This window comes from Tupaia chinensis, unplaced genomic scaffold (assembly GCF_000334495.1).
Source record: "Tupaia chinensis unplaced genomic scaffold, TupChi_1.0 Scaffold148049_1, whole genome shotgun sequence".
NCBI classification, from domain to species: Eukaryota; Metazoa; Chordata; class Mammalia; order Scandentia; family Tupaiidae; genus Tupaia; species Tupaia belangeri.
The window spans coordinates 2279141-2303115 of NW_006207899.1; the positions used below are offsets into that span (position 1 = coordinate 2279141).

The 23975-nt window shown below is 33.5% G+C and overlaps 1 non-coding gene and 1 pseudogene across 1 annotated transcript; both read right to left on the reverse strand.

Moving 5' to 3' along the window:
- Positions 1-637: 637 nt before the first annotated feature.
- Positions 638-748, reverse strand: LOC114006448 (uncharacterized; annotated as a pseudogene).
- A 20553-nt stretch (positions 749-21301) lies between these two features.
- LOC114006446 (small nucleolar RNA SNORA51) lies at positions 21302-21432 on the reverse strand. The gene has a single exon (XR_003548159.1). It is a non-coding gene; the product is annotated as a small nucleolar RNA SNORA51 (small nucleolar RNA).
- Positions 21433-23975: the final 2543 nt, after the last annotated feature.

The following is a 23975-nucleotide window of genomic DNA, read 5'->3' on the forward strand; positions in this document are numbered from 1 at the left end:
AAGGAGAGGGAAGGGAAAACAGAGCTCCCAAGAAAGGAGAGGTCCCAGAAAAATAATGGGGTGCCAAGGAAATATGGTGACAAGGGGTTTTTATTTGGGTCAGGACGGGCTTTGTCTGGACTTCGGTTCTAGGTGAGGCTCGTGCGTGCATTCTGCTCCTGGTATGGAGAAGCACATGCTGTGTGGGTCCAGTTATTTTCCTAATTTTGAAGTAGGTGCCAAGGTCAGGAGATTCTTTGTCTTGAAGCTTTGTGTCAGGAAAACCATTATCTTCTTCCTGGAATGTGGTAAGGTCCAGGACCATTGTGATCCAATTTCTTCAAATAATTGACTTCAAGGCTACTTTTAGAATGGCTGCATCTGCCTGGTTTTCAAATTCTGACACCTTCTACACAGGAATCAGTTCAGATTTGTCCCTCAGTATCTGTGGGATGTGACAATACCTTTAATTCCAGACATTCTCAAGATAAAAGCCTTAAAATAAATTAAAAGAATAATCTTAATATATCCTGTCGACTTATGAATTAGAATATAATTGAGATTTTCCTCATGTCCAATACGTTTTAATTATTAAAAATCCTTCATTTCTAGAATCAACTTTTATTGATATGAATAACTTTGAACTATCTTATGTATTAATAGTCTTTCTTATATGTATCAAAACTCATACTAAACAATGAGTTCTGGGTTGCAAAAGAGGATTTATTTTTTGCACTTTTCTGTGTCTTTGTCTACAAGAAGTAGTTCTATTTTTAATTATTTGAGAAATTTGTATGCTGTTTCCCATAAAGTGTATACTAACTTACATCTCCATCAACAGTATGTAAATGTTCTCTTTTCTATGTTTTCACCATCACTTATCTTTTAATTTTGGATGAGTAGTCATTCTTTTTTATTGTTTATTGAGAAATTTTTGCTATAGGGTGCATGTATTTGCCAGAGAGAAAGAGACAGAGAAACAGAAAAGAGAGAGACAGAGAAACAGAAAGTAAGAAATCCCCATCCCCAGTGTGTGTGTGTGTGTGTGTGTGTGTGTGTGTGTGTGTGTGTATGGGGGGGGCGGTGGCCACACAGCAATCCCTTCTCCTCCATTGTTCTCTCTGGATTTGGGGCATGTACACACATGCATCTGGTGTGATGCATAATCCTGTTAGCTATTTGTATGTTTTCTTTAGTAAAATGTTTATTAGGTCTTTTTACTTGCTTTATTTCTTTAATTTTTATTTTATTTATTTATTTTTTTATTTAATTTATTTCTTTTTTGTATATATATTCAATCACATTGTTTAGCTTACAATGTGAGCATTTCAATATGGTGAAATTTTGTTATACGTTTTGAACATTAACCGCTTATCAGATGTTTAGTTTGCAAATATAGCATATTTTTAAATTGCTGGGTAGATTCTTTCTGGGTTGATGTAATCCCACAAGAGAATTTCCTATTAAACTTTTAGAGTAAATGATGGATAAGTGCAGCCCTCAGTGAATCTAAGATGAAGTTCTGCAACACCATCAGTGAGCTCTTCCAAATGTCCAGCATTTCCTTTTCCTGAATGTTCCCAGCGGCACTCCACTGCAAACATCTTGGGAAAATGAGATTCAGAATTAGAAGCTGACAAAGTTTTTTCACTCTCCTCATTTATAGCCTGGTTGCCTTAAGGATATTTGAATGACATTTATAATTATTGATTGAGAGAGTACTGAGCAAGATACCCCTTATAACTGAATCAGGTTAATTGGTTAGAAGCAGGCATTCCAGAGACTAACATTCAAAATGGAATACTTTGAACCTGGGAAGTTACTCTGCTACATGTACCTGTAGAGAGGGAGGAAACTATCCAACTCTTCTTAACATAGTTTAATGAAAATAAAACATGATATCCCCTTCTAGAACTATGAAGACAGCATTAAAAGACTTCTTCTAGCCAACCAGGCAGCATGGTGGTTAAGATGGCTGGATTTCACGTGGCCAATAACGTGGTTCAAGTTCAGCTTGGGAGGCCTGAAAAAACATTCCCAGCACATGAGTGCGCATGCCCCAAATCCCTAGAGGAGATGGAGAAGAAGGGATTGTAGCATGACCGTCCCTTACAGAGGTTGCTTTCTACTTTTTTTTTTTTGGAGAGGTCTTTGCCATAGGGCACGTGCTCTCGGCAGAAAGACAGAGAGAGGCAGAGAGATAGAAAGCGAGAAATCACCCCCCAGGAGGGATGGCCACACCACAATCCCTTTTCCTCAGTTCTCCTCTCGGGATCTTGGGCACGCATGCACATGCGCCTGGCGTGAGTTTAAGCCATTGGGTCCAGGACCCGCGGTCAGTTACATGGGAGTCCAGCGACATAGCCGTTATGCTAACTGTTGGTCCCAGAGGTTGCTTTCTTACTTTCTCTCTCTTTACCTCTGGCAAATGCATATGTCCTATAGCAATTTTTTTTAAAGAGTTTTTTAGGCTTCATTCAAATACTCTTATTGATTATGAAAGATGGCATAGGCCTTATTGAATTTAAAATGAAGTCATATTTTGCAAAAATAGCAATGTGTTTATCTAGTCAAATTATAAAAATAAAATATATCAACAAATAAAATAAAATGCTTTTGTATGGAATGCTCAGCATACCTCCTTCAGGCTTCAATATTTTTTTCTCAAGTTGTATTCTTCAAACTATTTTAGATCTGATGAAATCAGTAGACCTTCCAAATTAAGCAGTGCCAAGTAATTTCATTAAGTTTCCCCAGCTTCTTTGGATGGCTTCTTCTCTAATCACTTGTCTTATTAGTTGGTCATGGACTATGAAAAAGAAATGTCTTCCAGTTCTTTGAAATAGAACCAAAATGCGCTTTTGGAGATCGTGAACTTCATGTCCCTGGAGGAAATGTCAGAATAATTGAAATCCTCATGGTTTGTGAGTAGCATGACCTTTCCATTAGCTTTTCTAACTGGTTAAATGGTTCCTAATCTGTATTCGAACTCTACTTAGGATGACATTTATAGCTGCCCTCTGAAATCTTCACATTTCACTTAACTTTATCATATTAGAAATGCAGGTAAACTCTTGTGCATTACACACATTGACTTACTAGACAGGCTTAAGAGAGAAACTTAAGAGAATAGCAGGATTCCTCCTAAACTGCAACTTTCATAAGGTCTACTCTGAACTGTCACTGAATTTTCCCCAAACTTATTCTAAATTTAAATCATTTTAATTGTGAAAGTTTTACTCTTTGTAAATTGCTTAAGCTTCAGATGAATTGACATTCATTTTTTTAAAACTCAGTTTCTAAATTGGTAAAATAAAGAAGCTAAATTATGTTCTTTACATGGATTCATCCAGTTTCATAATTCTATGCATTTCATGATTCAATGATTTTAACTTACTTTATAATTAAGCTACAAAAATATTCATTAATATTGTTTTTTGAAGATCTACCATCTATTTATCTACCTAATATCACTGAAAGTTTAAATGCTGGTTAATTCATCCACATGCACTCACACATACACATTAATATTTACAATTACATTTGACTACTTTCTTAGAACAACAAAATGACTTTAATATTCTATAATAATTGAATTTATAAATCACTACACTTATAGGCAATCTAATTCTTTTATTTTTTTTCTTTGTTAACTGAGTTTCGAGCTTCAAAATAAAATATAGGCATATTTTTATCCTAAAATAATTTTTACTGTAACCTTTATAAGAAGATAAAATATTTTTTGAAAATTATTTGTTTAATTTTATCTATTATTATTCTTTTTCCTAGTTTGACCAGAGAGAGAGCAAAAGTGAGAAAGCAAGCCACCAGTTCCGGGACTTAAACTGTTGTCACCACCTGCTGGCATGAAGATAAAACATTGAAGGGCATTTCAAAAATGACTTTGCAAGGACCAGTAGATGATGTAAATGGTTATGTTGCTGGCTTCCCATGTAGTTGACTAACAGTTCAAGTTCCAGATCTGGTGGCTTAAAACACATGCAGGGTGCTTGTGTATATGTGCCCAAAATCCTGAGAGGAGAATAGAGGAGAAGGGATTGTGCCTATTCTCCAAGAGTTGATTTTTCTCGCTTTCTGTCTCTCTCTCTTTCTCTTCTCTGTCTCTCTGGAGAGCACAAGAGCCTTATAGCAATAATCTAAAAAAAAAAAAATGACTTCTTTCTCACAGACAGCTGAAATTAATTTTTATTTAGTGTTTATATGAAATGCAGCTTTGTGAAATCAGTTGCTTTGTTGCTTTTACTTTAAGAATATTATCTCTTATTTCAGACTGAGAAACAGAAATCCTGCTATGATTCCAAAAAGTGACTCTAAATTGTGAAAAAACTTCCTGTGGTAAGTTGCTTTTCCATTTGGGTGCCAAATTCTCTTACAGTATTTCTTCCAGAAGTATAACCAGCTATGGATTTTGGTCTAAGAATTTTAAGAGTAAAACTACAAATAGCATGACCACTACTGAAATGTTATTAACACAATTTGGAAATTAAAATTGTATTGTTATAGTGACATATGAGATGAAAAGAAAGAATAATGTAAAAAAATAACAAAGAAGAAAAACATGAAAATGAATCCATTACTTATATTTACTACCTATACACCTTTTTATTATGATAGAAAAAGTGATAACCTACATTTTTAACATTTGGGGTTTGGTGAAATAGCGAGTTTATATGATGAGATATTGTATAACCATTAAAATTATGTTTATTAATAGTACTGATTGGTACTACTAGCAGGTGGCATAGTGGTGAGTGGGCTGAATTCCCACATGGTCGAAGGCAGTTTGAGTCCCAGACCTGGCAGCTTGGAAATCAACCTGGGCACATATGCATGTATAACCAAGATTCCAGGTGGAGAAAGGATTGTGGTGTGGTCATGCTCCCTCAGGGGTGATTTCTCACTTACCCTCTCATTGTCCTTCTGTCCCTCTCTTCTCTGGTGCATGCACGTGACCCATGACAAAAATCTTATCAAAAAAGTACTTATTAATAAATAAAAGCTTATGATATATTACATAAACTATTAGGGTATAATCACTAATGATACTTTACATAAATTATTAGGGTATAACCATTAAAGTATGTATACAATATTGTCACAATCCATATCCATATTCTTACACACATACACATACACATTAAGCACACGAGTCCCCAGATAGATTCACACATACAATAAAAAAGGAGAGGGAGGGAGAGAAAGAAAGAAAGAAAATGAGACAGTATTCCATCTTAATGGGATTTATATCTGAGAAATAGAATTATGAATAATCTTCATTTTCTTCAGTTTTATGAGCATTTACATTTTAGGCAATAAAAATACTTTTATTATCAACCATTTCAATTTAAGAAATGTATAGTAAAATATTATTTTGAAAATTTGCTTCAAAAACTTTTAATTAAAACTTTATTTTATAAATTTGCAATAAAATATTTTGTATTTTTTATAAACTATATCTTATTCTTAGACTTTTAGAACAGAAAATATTTTAGCAAAAATTTTATGTACTGTTCTTCCAGGATTTTTCAGCTCAATTCATACACAAGGTTTTGATTTTAAAGAATTTTCTCTATATACACACAACACACACACACACACACACACACACACACGTGTGTGTGCATATACAATCCCACATATACTGCATCTACCATAAGCCATAAATAATTTTTAAACTTGGCTTATGTGAAAAACAGTTTGTTAAAATCTGTAGGCAAATACCAAGTTACATTCAAATACAAAAAGATAAATACTACAATAGTTTCAGCTCTGTGCAAGTTAGATTGTAGATCAGGAAAACATACTGTGTTTCTCAAAGAAATCTCCAGAAAATTATTGCTTACTCCTGGGAAATGCCCAGGATGACATAATATCAATGGAAAGATTTACTCTATGGAATCAGATGAGGCCAAGATTAATGTGACCTGAAAGGGTAGAGTAAGAATTTCGAGGCCCATGGCAGTGTTTCTTATATTTACACTTTTGTCTGCAGTTTACAGTTAGTTGTGCTTCTCTACAGCATGTGCACTTAAAAATGGTATACTTACGGCCAGCAGGTGGCAGGATGGTTAAGGTGTTGTATTCCCATATGGCTGACCATGGTTTGAGTCCTGGATCTGGCGACTTGCTTTCTCATTCTCTCTCTGTTGCTCTCTGTTCAGCATACATGCCCTATAACAAATTTAAAAAATAATAATAAATAAAATTAAACAAATAATTACTTCAAAAAATAGCAAAATTGAAATGTAGTACACTATAAAGATATATGTGATTCAATGTAAAAAAAACAAGATTATGGTAATAATAAATAAAATTAAATAAAAATAGCATAATTAGTTTTCTAAAAACACATAAGTGTTAATAAAACATAATACAATTAATAAGTAATTTAAAACATTTCTGAGAACTTTTTATAAGACTTATATCATCTGAAATCTTCACTAAATCTAAATCTTCTGAGAAACACTCAATCACCCTATCTTTTTGAATCAAAAATTTATTGAAGTCTATCTTAATGTGAGAAATACTTGAGTATCTATAGTTCTTAATTACTTTCATACCCATCAAAACATTGGCAAGTATAAAGATTTTAGTTTTTGATTCAAGAGCCTAATAATAACCCTAAAACTTGAGTACTTACAGAGTAAGTGAATAAACTTTAAGAAGTCTTTCTCTCTCTCTCTCTCTTTCTTTCTTTTTTTCTTTCTTCTCCTTCTTTCCTTCCTTCCTTCCTTCCTTCCTTCCTTCCTTCCTTCCTTCCTTCCTTCCTTCCTCCCTTCCTTGTTTCCTGTCTCTCATTCTTTCTTTCTTCCTTCCTTTCTTTTCTTTTTCTTAAATGTCTTATTTATATTTGTTTACATTCATTCACTGTACATCATTACAACATACAAAATGAGATTTTCCATCCGGAGTACACTGTATATTGTCTCAATCAAGCACATCAACATACATGTTATTGTCAACAAATAATTTTTGATTTCTAGTTTCCTATATATTTTGCCTTCCCCCCACATCCTTGATTCCCTATCTCTTACCCTCTGCCATCTCCCACTCCCTTCCCACATTGTCTCTGGTATCTATGTTTACTTTCTATACTGTTTTCCCCTTGAAAGTATTAAAAGCAGACTGGGTCATACAGAAAATAGAATCTTCGTTCCTTTCTTTCTCTTTCTTCTTTCTTCCTTTCTTTCTTTTTAGAGGTTTTGTTGCTTAGGGTGTATGTGCTCACTGGTGAGAGACAGACACAGGGAGAGGGAAAGCTAGAAATCACTCCCCAGTGGGGATGACCATGCTGCAATCCCTTCTCCTCCATTCTATTCCCAGTATCTTAAGTGCACACACACACACATTATTTATTGATCTTTTTAAAAACACACACTTTCACCTACATTTCTTTCTTTCTTTCTTTCTTTCTTTTTTTTTTTTGAGAGATGCACGCCTAGAGAGAGCATGTGTTCTCTGAAGAGACAAAGAGACAGAAAGTGCCACACCGCAATCCTTTTTCCTCCATTCTACTCTTGGAATCTTGGACATGCACGCACACACACGCATATGCACCAGGCAAGTTTCAAGCCACTGAGTCTTTGACTCCATTTCTAATCATTAAATAAAATCCTCGATTCACAATAAACAATGCAGTTGCTCAAATGCCTGAAAAGAATGGTATTAATGATAAAGTTTTTTAATTTTGTTATTTTTATTTTACTAACCTCATGCAATCTTTTACATACTTATATTTGTAATTTTACATGTAACTTTATATTTCCTATGGCATAGGAGCTGCTCAGTAAATGCTACCTTTATTTGTGTTTATGGAGGAAGGCAGAATGTGAAGCCAATTACATGTATGGAAGACAAACTGACTTTTGTAAAATTCTAGTTTGACTTGATTATGTCTATATTCTAGTCAGAAGAAAAGAGTATCTAGCTGCCAGTGTAAACATGCAGATATAGTGAAATAATTGCATATTTTTATCACCAAAGTTTAGATGCATTTATTGCATAGAAAAACAGAAAAAATACCCATGACTTGCCTGGAAACCCAATATTTTCCTTCAAACTTAGGCTTAAATAACTTTAAAATCAGTGTTCAAAAAATCATAGTTATAGGGTTGTTCCTTTTGGCCTGTGGTCTCACCAATGCTGTGCTAGTAAATGTTTGACAACTGTTCTCTGAAACCAATTTTAAGCTGTTTGCAGATTTCTTTGCTGTAAATACTCAAACCGTAGCCAATTTCAAGCCACAGATGTAACACTGCTGAATGTTGGAGTTGGAAGAAATGTGTAAAATTGGATCTTGTGAAGCTGTGTGAGCAGGCTCCAGGATCCTACTCATCTTCCCTCTGTCTAGAGGACAGCCTGGATATACAGAGATGTACACAGACAAATTTACATTAAAGCAATCTGAATTCCCAACTTGTAGAATATATTTGGGAAAGTATAAATTCTTGGAAATTTATTAACTGCTTATTGTTTTAATAAATTCTCAAACCTATATATTTCACATAGAAAAAATAATATTTTATTTTGCAAGCTATAGCATCAACTCATATACTAGACTCAAAGGGATATCAGTAAAAGAATAGCAAATGAAAGACAGTGCCAAGACAGTACATCTATCTTTGTAGAAGAGTTTCTAAAAAGCAGAGCATGACACAAACTATGAAAAAGATCTGAGCCTGAGTATCTTTCGGGAAAAAAAAAATGCTTAAACACTTGCTATTTTTCTTACTATTTTAATATAAAAGCCTACTGTGAATAAAAGTAGAAATACATACCTCTAAATTAGTAAATTTTCCTAAGAGGTATCATCAGTCATATGAGCTCTTTTGAAGAAATAATTAGATCATATCATGTAAAGAGAGCAAGAAAATCATATTTCTGCCTGCAGTCAATCTTTGACAGTTTCCACACATTATACATGATTATACTGAACTCAGGAGATTTCAGGACAACAGAGAATAATTAAGACTTGGAGAAGGAAAAAAAAAAGAGTGAGGCCAAAAAATCACTAATTTGCCAGTTTTATTGGAAGTTCATTTTGTAATTCCAATTTTATTTAATTCTGAATATCCTCCTGCCCTTGAATTAAATTCAGAGACAGGAAAACTAGCAATCTACAAAGCAGACTCGAGCTACAGTCTCCGGTGACATAAGATCATCTAATTTTCTCTTTTCTGTTAAAATTTCTTTTTACTATGACTCAAATAACAGCTATAAATGAAAGAATGATTAATTCTTTTAAAGGAAGAGGCACAGAAGCTGACAATTTAGAATCACTGAAAATTAAGAAAACTCATTCAATGTGTTATTTGCCAGCTTATAAATTGACCAATAGTGGGTTCCCATTAGAATCTGGGGATTAAATTTTATTGATATGTATAGCATTGTTAACTCACAATAGTTGAGAACAACAATATTAATAGAAATAATATAAAAATATGGCATTGCTTACAAAAATCCTATATCCCACTCTCCTATTTTTATTTTTATGTTTCCATTTTATTGTGTCAGAAAATGTTTGAGAATCTGATTTTTTTTGTTTTTAATTTGCCAGAGGGCAGGTGCACTTGCAAAGAAACAGAGAGAGATAAAGAGAGAGAAAGAGGGAAAGTGAAATAGTACCTTCCATATGGCATGGTCATGACATAGTCCTTTCTCTCCCATCTCACCCTTTTGTCAGGATTTTGCACACACACACACACATGGTCACAAGCTGCTGGCTCTACACTGAAATCCTACAGTCAGCCCCATGGGTTCCAGCCACATGGCCATGAACTGGCCCCAAATTTAAATGTTAAAAGAGTAGAGCTAGAATTATATTATCATTAACTTTAGCAATCAAGGTAAATGGTTTTTTAGAACCCAAAACTGTTCTAAGAGTAGATTGTAAGAGACTTTGTTGTTTTTGTTGTTTCAAGTGATCCATAAGTCAGGGCCCGTGGCTCTTAAACTGTATTTATGTATGTTGACATCCTAGACCTTTAAAATTTCATCTTTACATTAAGGACTTTTGTATTTACTTTGTTTGATTCACCTTTAATTAAGTTTGGCTCAACAAAGCTTTATGGAGCATGGTTTTTGTGCCAAGACATGTGGTGGACAAACCAATATATTTGAAGGGAAATAACACACATATAAATAGAGCAGTAAATTTTCTTACACTTAATAATATAAAATTTGTAAATGGTGAGAGCCACTATTGAGGGCAGGTTGACTCTGTGTGTGTATGTGTGCAGTGTTTCCCACTTTCCCTGACTCAGCCTCTGTCTCTCTGACAAGCACACGCACCCTATGGCAAAAAAAAAAAAAAAAAAAAAAAGATAAATAGATAGATAAAACTTAGCATGTGTCAGGCATTGTTCAAAGTTATTCATAGACATTAACTAATTGAAGTTTCATGGCAACCCTTTAGATAAATATTACCACGATTCTATTATGCGTCTCACAGTTCAGAACACAAACGCACAAATTAACCATTGTGCTATTGAATGTCACATGATTGTATTCACAAATGTCCTTTCCTCTTTTGCTGCAATGCCTAGGATGACTATAGATTCTAGGAACATAGTTAGCAGCACCATTTTAATTATACTTGCAAAATTCAAATGATTATTGACCTTTAAATGATAATAGGTACAATATTTTTTGGCAAAAAGAAATGAAAGGCTAGCCAGCAGAGATGTGTATGTTCTCTTAACATTGCTATAACTAGACTCCTTTCGCCTGCCATTATCTGGTGAATAATGAATGAGATCGAGGTCAATGATAATCCTACATTGATTTATTCACTTACTAGTTGTTTTTCTTAGGGTTTGTTGTTCAGTGAGTCTTAGTAGAAGCTATGTACTGAGGACACAGAGACTTATATATGAACCTAACTTCAGTGAGCTCCTAATCAAGAATAAGTAGATATAGATATTACTAAAATGTAATAAATATTAAAATAGAATTATTGAATATGCACTTACTGATGCATCTGAAAGGCATACGAATCTCCTGTGTGAAATTATCGGGGATTTTGAGATTGCCTTTCAATGTAACAAGTGTTTCAAATAAGTGAGTAAAATGGTGATACTGTCTTGAGATCACAAGGCTACTGAGATAGGATGAGATTTATAAAGTGCTGTGAATAGTTGAGCCCCAAATAGTGGACCAGATAATGAAAAACTTAAAGCAATTTCCATTGGTAGCAATTAAATGTAGAAGTTTCTTAGTATTGAAATATAATCTGGAGAAAACCTACAATATTGCATTTCTTATTGTCAAATATTTGAAATTAAAAGTATAATTTTAATCTTATTAAATTTTTAGACTTAGTGAAAGTACCATTGGGCAACCTGACATGTCCAAATGAATAAAGGAGATAACTCCATATTACAAAAATGTAGTATTAAGAAAGATAATATTATTGTGCATAATTGTATAGACTAAAATTTTTGACTTGGCCTTTGACAGCTAATAATGATAAAACACTGGATTACTAACAAGGCGGTTTTTCTTCAAGAAATTCTTTTTTCTCAGATCGTCTTGTGTAAAACTGTCACCCACTATGTATTAATGATGCCTCATAAATAAGATATACAGAGAGAGAAATGAAATCAGAGACTCCTTATAGAACAACTGTGCCTCATTTTCTCTTCTATATAGTTAGCTTTTTTCCCTTACCATTCATCTTCTGTGATTCTAAAGAGAATAATAAAATACAGTTCTCTAATTAGGGAAGGATTTTCAAATTTGTTTTGAGTTGCATGAACTGCTGACATTTTATGTTTACATTTAAAAGACAACCTCGGTAATTACTAAGGTTTGGAGTAAGCTCTTTGGTGAATAAACACACCAGAACAAAGCCAAGCAAGTTTAAATAAAGTCCTAGCCCTGGTTTCTTGGTAGGTAATAGCTCAATTATATTTTTAATGGAAAATATGTCCTCTAACTCTGTCATTCTAGTTAGTATTTTAGCTTAATTCTGTAACTGCATGGGGGAACTTCAGGGTCTTTTAGCAGTTCACTAGGAGAGTGTGACACAGATCTACTTAGGCAACATGAAGGAAGTGGGTAACAATCAAACAGAATTGGAGGGTATATTTCAATTATTTGTAGCATCTGAGAGTGGGCAGTGATTTGTAGAAAAGAACATGCACACCTTTTTTTTTTTTTCTCATTTTGCATCTCACAGACATATTTATTCATGCCGTGAGGTAAATGGTACTTATACAAGTGTGTAGTGATGTTTCATGTTTCCATCAAACATTGCTTAAATTTACAGGCAGACTCACATTTCATCTCATGTGCACTTCAAGTAAAACGGGTTATTGGTGATCATGACCAGAACTCAAACTTTTCACAGATTTACCTCTTTTATCAGCACTCTTGGTAAATGATGAAACTCGTCAACCCATTCCTACCCAGATCTCCTGGTTAACTTCTGTGTAGTAGGGTTTCTTGGGAATTTAAATATTTGGGTTGGGTTCTGATGCATGCACTCTCTGGTCATGTACATGCTTCAAAAGATACTAACCCTTTTGATCTGAATTTATTTGTGTTCAAGGGAAAATGAAAGATACATTTCCTAAGTATAGATAAAAGCAAACATTAGCAATGAACATTATGAATGTAATTCTGAAAGCTGGTTCTCTGGTATGGCCGAAGGTGCACTTCTTAGTTGTAAAAGGTCTATCTGCTTTTTGACGTAAAAGACACTAAGGATTACACAAAAGTCAATTTTAGACTATATCTGCCAACCATGGAAGTAGATGGCATCAAGAAAAGCTCAAAGGCTTTGGGAGCTGTTTGTTGCTTCTGGGAACAAAGGCAACTGTTTACGACTATGAGAGCCTCCCTGGTCTTGAAAATGACTTGCTTACTGTGCTTTTGTTGGAGGATGAGGACAGAATGAGAATCTAGGGGCAAATATTTGTTCAGGGGCTCCTGATACCTCATTTATATGAAGATGGTGAGCTAAGTTTAGTTTGTCCACTTTTTATGTAGTGGGAAGCTGTACATGAAGAAAAAGTAAGCAAGAAAAACTGTCTTGAGAGATGTTAGCTCTCTTCATAGCCCCCATATAAGGGGACTTCAAAAACTTCATAGAACAGTAGAATGAAAATTCAAGTTTATTTTGGTGAAAAATATTTTTGCATCCTCATACAATTTCTTAATAATATTCAATTCAATGACTTTCTGAAACCCACTTATTCAAGTAAACCTTGAAGAATAGAGATTTCAGTCACTCATTCTATTAAAGCACAGATTTTCTGGGCTTGGCATCGTTTCTGCCAGCAAAAAAGTGATATGTCTCTGGGTTCACTGGTGAGACTGAAAGTTAGAAAATGGAATGAAGCCCTTAAGCCATCTGCAGTGACTCTGAGCTGTAACCTGGCCATCTGGGTGCAGAAGCTAGAGCAAGAAGAACAAGGATGTGATGACAATGACATCACCATGTAGAATGACAATTATTATTATGTGATTATTGATGTAGACTAAACTATAATTCCCGTACAGCTTATTTTTTCTCAGAGGTTTGTAAGAGAAAATAAACACACATAATTTTAAGATATACTATACTTCATTTAAAAAATGAATTTATTCTAACAAGCAATATTAGCAATCATATAAAATATTTTCAGAATAAATGTCTAAAAAATTAAGCTAGTTCATGAAAGATTAAGAGGAAGCTGGACATGGAATTATGTTAGTATATTCTTTAAAAATATTTTTATTTATCAATTGATAAAAGAATTAGCTTTTAAAATTCAGTGAGCAGTATTTTTGTTATTCTCAAAGACTGAGTCATTGAGACTTTACCCAATCATACACATTTAGTCAACAGATACTTATTTAGCATAATATATTTGCAATACTCTATACTGTGGTTAAAATAATAAATAAGAGAAAACATTGTATCTACTTACACTAAATGCATATTCTAGCAGGGAAGTAAAGACATTTAACACATAATTAAAATATTTTGAATGTCTTTTTGGAACAAATACTAAGAAAAGTAAATTAGTTCATGAGTTAGGAAAGATACCAAAAGAAATATTTAAGCTGTGACTTGAATAATAAGTATAAGAATATGAAAAGAATTCAAGGTTATGGATAAGAAAGAGAGAAAGGATTCTGTTTCAGACAAAGACAATAGTAAGAAATAGGATGGATTGATGTGGAAACAGAAAGCAAATTAGAGAGATAGCAGCTAAAGTACGTAAGAGATGAAACTGGTAGAGAAGAAATCAAGAGTTGATCATACAAGACTTGACAGCAAAATCATTTACAAGACTTGACAGCAAAATCATTTGGAAGATAAGAATGATATATTTTAGAAAGATTTTTTTTCTAGTCATAATGTATGAAGGAATCAACGGAGATAGGGAAATATCCTAAGTTAGAGATTTGCTGTTTTATACTTTGTGGGCAAGAATGGTAGATTGTAGATTCTGAATTATTAAATGTTTTAGAGATAGAATATAAGAGGACTGGTAATGTATAAAAGGGAGGTAAAGAGGTTAATTTGACTAGCATAGTTTAGTCTTGCATCCCTAAAATGATCATTTACTGAGAAATGCAATGTCAGATGAGGAACAAACTTGCAGGCATATTGATTAGTTCAGGTTTTGGACATATTGAGAAAATGGTGCTTGGAAGACAAATCAAGATATTGGATATCTGGTTATATGAGCCCTGAATTAGAAAAGGGAAGTCTATGCCAGAGTCAGACTTTGGAAGACCTTCCTTTTAGGGTGATAAAATGAAATATATTGCTTTTTATAATTGCCAGAAGGCATATGTACTTGACAGAGAAAAACAGAGAGACTGAATTAGAAAGAGAGAAGGAGGGTAGAATATACCTCTCAATGGGGCATGGTTATGCCACAATCTAGTCTTCTGTTTATCTATCCTGTTAAGACTGAGCTGCACATCCACATGTGCCTGGCACATTTTCAAAGTTCCCAAAAGCTGAAATTAGAACTTTAGTCAGCCATGTAAGATCCTGTAGCCTTAACTACTAGGCTTCAGGGCCAGTCCTAAGCATATTGCTTTAAAATTTTGCAGAAAGCACATTCTCCATGTAAGGGAAGACAACTTACTCAGAACAAAATATTGAGGACCACTGTCATGGATGGAATTTTACCTAGTTTTCTTTCATTTATTTTTTTTCTTCTCCTACTTTTCCCTTCCTTCTCCTCTTTATTAAATTCTAGAAAGTTTAGATGATAATGTAAAGAATGATCACACTTAAAAAATGAATAAAAACATCAGTATTCTTGCCAACAAAAAATAGAGATTACCAATATTTGGAATGCATTTTGAATTTTTGTCATTATATAAACATAGAAAAATAGCTGATAAATGATATTTATTTATTACTTTTTCAAAATATATAGTTTATTGATATTACTATTTTACATTCAATCATTGTATATCATTAGTACATACAAAATGAATTTTCTCAGCGTGAATACATTGCATATTAGTCCAGTCAAAGATATTACCATACAAAGATACTATCATACATTATTATCAATACATAATTTTGCATTTTTGTGTCCCTTAAAAGTTTTGTTTCTTTCTTTTAAAACTTTTTTAAATTAAATTTTATTATCATAATTTTTATATTGCATTTAATCACATGTATCTCTATAGTGCATTTAATCACATGTATCTCTACAGTGTATTACATTTCTTTATCCAGCATGATTACCATGCATATCAGTCAAGACAAAGACATTACTATCCACATGTTATTCATCATAAAATAGCTTTTCATCATTTTTTCAAATGATGATAATTATTATTATTTATTCTCACTATTTTTCTAAACAATCAGTATATATAATTTGACTTGTAAAGAGAATTTACCCAACATGAAATAATTTTCAGACCAATCCAGTTGAGAATACTATACATGTTATCATCAACAGGTAATAAACCATTTCTGTGTCCCACTAATGTCATGCCTCTCTATTTGTTCTTTTGCTTTCATTCTCTATACTAATCCCTCCTTTCCACACTGTCTTCAGCATTCATAAATATTTTCACTGCTTTTATGCTCTCCAATACTTCAATCTCTACCATAAAGTGTGGATAGTTGGTATATATTAAGTGGACATGCACTATCTTTATTTCATAGCCTGGCTTGCTTCACTCAGCAATAGATTTTCCATGTTTGATCACTTTCTAGCAAATGCCAGGGTCTTGTTTTTATGGCTAAATAGTATTCCATAGCATATATGTGTCACACTTTTCCCATCCACTCATCTGTTTATGCACATTTGGGTTGGTTCCATGTCTTAGTGATTGTGAATAATACTGCAATAAACATTGCAAGCAATCTTCTGACTGAGCATTCTCCTGTCTTTTAGGTAGACACTCTGAAAAGGGATTGCTGAATCAAATGGTAGTTCTATTTATGGAGCTTTGGGGAACCTCCATATTGTTTTCCACAGTGGCTGAACCAGTTTACATTCCCACGAAGAGTGTAACAGATTTTCCCTTTCACCACAACCCTGCCAACATTATTACTTTTTGTATTTCTGATCTTCACTGTTCTGAAAGGGTTAGATGGTATCTCAATGTGGTTTTAATTTGCATCTCCCATATGTATAGCTTAGAGATTTCTGTTCAGGTCATTTTTCTCATCTTTTAATTGGGTTAGATTTTTTTCTTTTTAGATAAGCTGCTTGAGTTCCCTGTGTATTCTGGTTATCAGTCCATTGTCTGAGGCATATTTTACAGAAATATTCTCCCGTTCTGAGTGTTGTCAATTCACACTTGTTACTGTGTCCTTTGCTGTGCAGAAACTTCTTAATCTGATATAGTCCCACTTGTCTATTTTAGGAATTATTGTCAGTGCTTTGAGAGTCTTATTAAAGAAACCTTTGCCTACTCAGCAAATGTCTCCAAGTTTCCCCAGTGTTTTCCACCAGTAGTTTTATAGTTTAAGGTCTTAGGTAAAGATCTTGACCCACTTTGAGTTGATTTTTGTTACTGGTGAAAGATGGGGCTTCTGTTTCATCTTTCTGCAAGTAGATACTCACTTTTTCCTGCATCATTTGCTAAAAAAGTTTTCCTTTTCCCAGTGAATTGACTGGTATACTTTGTCAAAAATCAGCTGACTGAAAGCATTGAGGTTTATTTTGGGGATCTCTATTCTATTCCATTGGTCCACCTCATTTGTTTTTGTGCCAATACCATGCTGTTTTGATTATCAAAGTTTAATAGTATATTTTAGGGTCAGGGAATGAGATGCTGCCCACTCTACTCTTCTTGTGCAGGATTGCTTTGGCAATATGAGGCCTTTTATGATTCCAGACAAATTCTGTGATTGTCTTTTCTATATTTGTAAAGAATGTCTCTGGTACTTTGATTGGGATTGCATTAAACATGTAGATTAATTTGGGTAGAATTACCATTTTGATTATGTTAATTCTTCCAATCCATGAACATAGTATGTCCTTCCTTTTTTGCATCATTTCCAATTTCTTTTTTAAGCTTCTCATAGTTCTCTGTGGAAGTCTTTAACTTCTTGATTTGCTTTATCCCTAGGTATCTTATAGTTTTTGGTAAATGGAATTACTGTCTTCAGTTCTATCTTACTCTGCCTGCTGTTCATACACAGAAATGCTATAGATTTTTGGATATTGATTTTGTATCCCTGACACTTTACTGTACTCATTTATTACTTCAAGAAGTTTTTCTTATGGAAAACTTTGGGTCTTCTAAGTATACCATCATGTGACTTGCAAATAAATATATTTTCAACTCTTCCTTGCCTATTCAAATGTCTTTTATATTCTCTTTTCTGAGTGCATTGGCTAAGACTTCCAGCACTATATTAAAAAGCAATGGAGAAAGTGAACAGTCTTGTCTAGTACCAGTTTTTAGTGAAAAAGGTTTTTTTCTTTTCCCCATTCAATATAATGTTAGTTATAGGTTTTTCATGTATGGATGTTATTGTGTTGACAAATGACCCTTCTATACTAATCTTACTGAGAGTCTTAATTATGAAAGGATATTGTATTTTATTAAATGTTTTCTGTGCATTGAGTGAAATGATCATATTATTTTATCTTTCTTTCTGTCAATGTGATGTATTGTATTTATGATCTTTAGTATGTTGAACCACCCTTGTATCCTTGGGATAAAACCTACCTGGTTGTAATTAGTACTCTTTGTATATGTTGTTGGACACAATTTGGGAGTATCTTGTTGAGAATTTTTGCATTTCTATTCATCAGAGATATTGGTGTGTAGTTTTCCTTTTCTGTCATGTCTTTATGTGTTTCTGGAATGAGGGTGATGGAGGCTTCATAACATAAATTTGGAAAGTTTATTTCCTTTTGGATATTCAGGAATAATTTGAGTAAAAAAGGGGTTAACTCTTCCTTAAAAGTTTTGTAGAATTCAGAAACGAAGCCATCCAGATCTGGGCTTTTCTTTGTTGGGAGGTTATTTATTACTGTCTCAATCTCATGGCTTGTTTTGGGTATATTCAGGTTTTCTATGTCCCCTGAATAAATCTTGTTGATTATATTTATTTAGGAATTTGGCCATTTCCTCCAGGTTCTCTTGTTTGTTGGCACATAGTCACTCATAGCATCCTCTAACGAAGTTTAGTGTTTCTATTGTGTCTGTTGTAATGTTGCCTATTTTATTACATATTTCATTTATCTGGTTTCTTTCTTTCTTTTTCTTTATTAGTTTAGCTAATGGTGTGTCAATCTTGTTCATCTTTTTAAAGAACAAGCTTTTGCTTTCATTCTGTATAGTTTGCTTATTTTCTATTTCATTTATTTCTACTAGAATCTTTATTATTTCTTTTCTCCTGGCACTTTTTGGATTTTTTCCCATTCCCTGAGGCATGATTTTAGGTTGTTTATTTGCCACCTTTTCATCTTTTTCTTACGTGCACTATTTGCTATGAATTTCCCTCTTATGACTGCTTTAGATTTTGGAAACTCATGTATTCATTATAATTTGTTTACATAATTTTAAAAATTTTATACTTAATTCTTTAGTAGTTAAGAAGGCATTCAAAGTAGATTGTTTAGTTTCCATGTGTTTGTATATTTTTGAGGATTTTCTTGAAGTTAATATTGAATTTAATTACATCGTGGTAAGAGAAGATGCTGGGTATTGTTTCTATGCCTTTGAATCTGTAAACACTTAATTTGTGTACTATCATATGCTAAATATTTGAAAAGGTTCCATGCCAGGGTGAGAAAAGTGTATATTTTTTGTGGTCTTAGAGTGAAAAGTTCTATAGATGTTTGTCAAGCCCATTTGATTTATTGTATCATTTAGGTCCTGTATCTCTCTGTTTATTTTTTTGTCGAGAAGATCTGTCTAAAAGACATAATGGATTGTTGAGATCCCCAACAATTTTCTTTCTTTTTACTCTTGATTCCCCTTTTCTCACCATTCACCATTTCCCACCTTTCTCTGATACTGTCTCCTATATCCATGGTTGCTCTCCATCCTTTTATACCTTCTAATCTTTTTTTTTTCCTGCTATCGAGTGCAGACATTCAGTATATATTGAGTGGGTACATATAATGACTCTCTTTCATAGTCTTGCTTACATCACTTATCAGTAAATCTTCCAAATTTGTCCACTCTATCAAATGCCAGGTATAGAATTTGTCTGGAATCATAAACAATCCTTGTATTACCAAAGCAATACTGTGCAAGACAAATGTAGTAAGAGGCATCTTACTCCCTGACTCTGTAATATATTGCAAAGCTGTGTTAATCAAGACAGCATGGTACTGGTACAAAAATGTGCACGTAGACCTATGGAACAGTATTAAGACCCCAGAAATAACTCCCCAAAAATACAGCCAACTGATTCTTGACAAAAGAGACTAAAGTCGAGTGAGGAAAAGAAAATTTCTTTACCAAATGGTTCTGGAAAAATTGGGTGTCCACATGAAGAAAGATGAAACTGGACATTCCCCCCACATACACACACATAAACACACCTTTCACCATTGACAAATATCAACTCAAAATGAATTAAAGACTTAAACCTAAGACCTCAAACTATGAAACTACTGGTGGATAAGACAAGGAAAACTCTTGGAGACATCTGAGTAGGCAAACACTTCTTAAATTAGATGCCCAAAACATGGGCAATAATCCCAAAAATAGACAAGTAGGGTTATATCAAGTTTATATCAAGATTCTGCGTAACAAAAGAAACAATAATTAAAGTGAATTGACAATCCTTGGAATGGGAGAATATACTTGCAAACTATGCTTCAGATAAAGGACTGATGGGACCAGCAGATGGCATAATGGTTACATCACTGGACTTTCATGTGGTCAACTGTGGCTCAAGTTTCAGATCCAGTGACTTAAAACTCATACTTGGTGCATGTGCATTTCTGTCCAAGACCCCAGAAGAGAATGGAGGAGAAGGGATTGCGGCATGGCCATCTCCCCTGGGGGGGTGATTTCTCACTTTCTGTCTCTCTGTCTCTGTCTGTCTGTCTGTCTGGTGAGCACATGCACCCTATAGCAAAAGCCTCTCAAAAAAAAAAAAAGAAAGAAAATATAGTCAAGACATTTAAGGGACACTAAAATGGATGATTGTTTATTGATGATAACATGTATGATAATAACTTTAACTGGACTGGTGTGCAGTTTAAAATAAAATAAAATATAAAAAGGGAAAATATATGAACAGCCAAAAAGCACATGAAAAAATAATCCATGATATTTAAATGAAACTTAATCCATTACATTTCAACTCTGACCCCAAGAAGCCATGTATAAAGTATAAGATGACAAATTCTCCAAAATTGCAAACTGGATGTTAAATAATCTATGCATTTTAAGGTGAATTTTAAAACTTTTTAAAAATGTTTAGTTAGTTATTTCTTTCATAAACAAGAGTGACAGAGAAAAATAGAGACAGAGGGACAGCACCACCATCAACAAGATCTTAACCTAAAATCTACCTGCCTGATGTACTCAGGGAAACCTTTAATGTGAGCCTGGTAACTTCCCATATGGAAAGCCTTGCAGAATGGTGATTGCATTTTACCATTGTACCATGGCTATCGTCTGGACCCTGAGTTGCATTTTCTTTTAATAGAAAATTGTTTTCTCTTTACTTTCTGTTTACATTTAATAGTTGTACATCTTTACAACTTGCAACATGACTTCTCTGTTTGAGAAGGTGTGGCTTTCCTAGCTTAACACCCTCAAGAGTTTATAAAAAAGGCAAAAAGGCCCAAGTTAAAGCTAGGAGAGTTTACTCATAGAAATCAATTGCAATGTTTCTGTTTTTTTTTTTTCATGTCTCCCCATTCACAATACAGACTTGGCACAGGGCCTGGGCTGAGGTGTGTATGGGGTAGATTTACTCTGCCTTCTCCTTCTATACAGTCAGTTAGGAACACAGCCTGTGGTAAGCACCAGGAGGCCACATTGTTTTCTTAAATTTGTGCTGCCTCTTGCTATTGGGGAAGTGTAGGAAGATATTTTCTCCTCAACACAATTCCAATGTGCTGCTTCAAAGTATCATTCTGAGATTTTGGTATATGTCACCTCATTTGGAGTTTGTAGTAGCAGAAACTGTGGACTCTACATGGCATTTTAGTAATCAAAGTGAGGGTCTATAACTCGTGGTGTGAGGTGTAGATTAAAGAGAGAGAAGGAGAGAAGGGGAAGAGAGAGAAAATACTAATTATTTGCAAATCACAAAAGTAGAGAAAAAATGAAAAGATGTTTTTATAAAGTTGTTTGTAGGTGCCAGGTGGGAGAGTTAGCTTCTGTTAGAGTTAGTGTTTTAAGTACTAGGTGAGAGGAGTGCTTGATGGAAACCGGGATTCTAACACAGAGTGAGACCACTAGATGCTACAAATAACAGAGAAATCATGCGTGGGCATATGTATCCTTTATGAATGAAAGAACAGTTAAGTATTTCAAGTGAAGAAATTTATAAGGAAACAAATTAATGCTACAGAAGTAAAAGACTCAGCTATTAATTAATCTGGGAATACCAGAGAATTTTTGACCACTGTTAGTGTGGAGAGTAATGCAAAAAGAAAATGAGGAAAAAAAAGTCAATATGCCTTTTTATCCACCCAGTGAATTATTTGTTAATTTTGTCCATTTTCCTCTCAAGATTTTTGCTTTCTTATTGGTACCTATGAGTTATCTAACTACTATGAATATTATCATTCATTTTATTTATATACATCACTCTTATTATCTAATAGAATAATACTTGACTTTACATTGATTTTTCTTTTACTTTTTAATTAATAAATCTTATTTTTAAAGCTATTTTAGATTTAATTGAACAGGAGGTTTTGTATTGGGAACAGAAAAAAATCAAGATATATTTCTTAAGGAAGAATAACTTATAATGTAATTGTAAAAAAGAGCATGGACAGAGAAGCATAAGAAAAAGTAAAAGGGAAATTATAAGTGCCCTTGTAATAAAAAAGAGGTAATTATTTTTATGCTTGATTATGTTAAAAATCTCATCATATATGACTCAAATGTGGTTCTGTGGACAGTAGGAGAGCAGCTGCTCAATGGAGTCTTATAGAAGTCTCTTGGTTTGCATTTCAGGTTTACCAGAACATGCAGGACATACCAACATTTCTGATTAGCTTCTTCGATGGAAGTAGAATTGTGGCATGAAGACCCTGTAGAGGTTTTCTGTTTTTATTTATCTCAGTCGGTAAAAATCTTTTTTTAAAAAAAGGTGTTTTATTGAAGCTAGCAATTTAATTTTGTGTTGAAGAATGGATAAAAGTAGAAAAAGCAGATAGTGGGCATTGCAAATGAAAAAGGCATAATGTGTGTACAAAACAGTCAAAATTAATGAGAAAAATAGAGAGGCAACGTATTTATGGGACAAAGAAATGGATTATTATTTATTGAAGATAAGTTTATAGTAGTGTCAACTGGACTGGTGATAAATGTATATATGTTGGAATATTCTCTTGGTAACCTAAGTAACATGAGATTGAATGTATAAAAGAAATTGAAATAAAAATAAATTTATAAAAGTAATAGAAAGCTTGAGAGCAGATGACTTAGGACTATAATTTACTGGCTTGAAAAGTTATAAAAAGAGAAATTAACAGTACAAATAAACATATTTAAAGGTAAAACACTCATAAACAAACAACAAAATTTGTAGAGATATAATTTTGAACTAATGTTATATAAAATTGATAGACACTAAAGTGATATCATATCCTTAAAATGTTCTTATTTAGTAAACACACCTTGAAATTACTAATTGACTTAACCACTTATACACTATAAGGTAATCTAATATCCTTTTTTTAATTGCACACTTTAGCAAATTGAAAGTTAAGCAAGTCAACTAAAATCATGACAGTTTTATAGATATGAAAATGCAAAACATAATGGCTATGTTCAATTTCTGTGTTTGAATCATCAGATTCTTCTGATTAACATAATACAATGGAATATACTTGAAAATATTTTATTCAAAAATGATTTTACACTACTTAATATTGTTATGAATATGTAGAAGCATGGCAGAAAAATTAGTTGATGACAGTCCTTCATGTTCTGTATGTGCAGAAAACTGTTTCATTTTTCTCACAGAGCTTAATAGTAGAATAAAGAAGGGAAAGGGTCAGCCAGTGGAGTGGTGGTTAAGACAGCTGAATCCCACATGACTGATTGTGTGGTTCAAGTCTGTTATGTGGTAGTTTGAAAAATGTGCTGGGCACATATGTGCCCAAAATACATCAGAATGAGGGAGAAATGGGAGCAAGGGGTTCAGGGTGCTTTCTCACTCTTTCTGTCTCTCTGCCTTTTTGTCTTTCTCTCTCCAGTGAATGCATGTACAATTTAGCAAATTAAAAAGTAAAGAAAGAAAGATGTAGAGTTTAATGGATAAAAGACATACATATAAGAACTGAAATCATAAAGTTCCTAGTAGAGAAAATAGGAAATCTTGCTTTGGTCTTGACAAT